We start from the raw sequence: 775 nt of genomic DNA on the forward strand, positions 1-775 counted from the left end.
CAATTCAGTGGAATGCCTACCGAAGATCCTCACCTACACTTAAAACTATTTATGGAGGTGAGCGATTCTTTCAAGTTAGCCAGAGTACCCAATAATGCATTACGATTGAAGCTGTTCCCATATTCACTGAGGGACAGAGCTCAAACCTGGTTGAACTCATTGCCACCGAACTCAGTTTCCACATGGCAAGAGTTAGCAGAAAGATTCCTTATGAAGTATTTCCCGCCTAGCAAGAATGCTAAGTTGAGGAACGAGATCACTGCCTTCCAACAAATGGATGATGAGTCCTTGTATGAGGCATGGGAAAGGTACAAAGAGTTATTATGAAAGTGCCCTCATCATGGAATCCCACATTGCATCCAACTTGAGTCATTTTATAATGGTCTCAATGCTAACATGAGGATGGTAGTGGATGCTTCTGCTAATGGTGCTCTCCTTTCTAAGTCTTATAATGAGGCTTATAAAATTACCAAGAGGATTGATAGCAACAATTACCAATGGCCAACCAACCAAGCAGCATCAAGAAGACGAGTTGTTGGAATACATGAAGTAGACGCTCTTACTTCACTCGCATCTTAGGTATCATCAATATCCTCAATGCTTAAAAATCTTACTACTAATGGAACCAACAGTTTTGCAGCACAGCCACCAAATCAATTTGAAAATATAGCCTGTGTTTATTTTGGGGAAGGACATTTGTTTGAAGAATGTCCATCAAACCCAGAATCCATGTACTACATAGGTAACCAGAACCAAAACCGAGGAAGGGGAGGGC

General features: G+C 41.3%; 1 non-coding gene across 1 annotated transcript; it reads right to left on the minus strand.

The window, feature by feature from the left end:
* Positions 1–240: 240 nt before the first annotated feature.
* Positions 241–347, minus strand: LOC121212926 (small nucleolar RNA R71). The gene has a single exon (XR_005908298.1). It is a non-coding gene; the product is annotated as a small nucleolar RNA R71 (small nucleolar RNA).
* Between the last annotated feature and the right edge of the window lie 428 nt (positions 348–775).

The sequence above is a fragment of the Gossypium hirsutum genome, chromosome A13, assembly GCF_007990345.1.
Source record: "Gossypium hirsutum isolate 1008001.06 chromosome A13, Gossypium_hirsutum_v2.1, whole genome shotgun sequence".
NCBI classification, from domain to species: domain Eukaryota; kingdom Viridiplantae; phylum Streptophyta; class Magnoliopsida; order Malvales; family Malvaceae; genus Gossypium; species Gossypium hirsutum.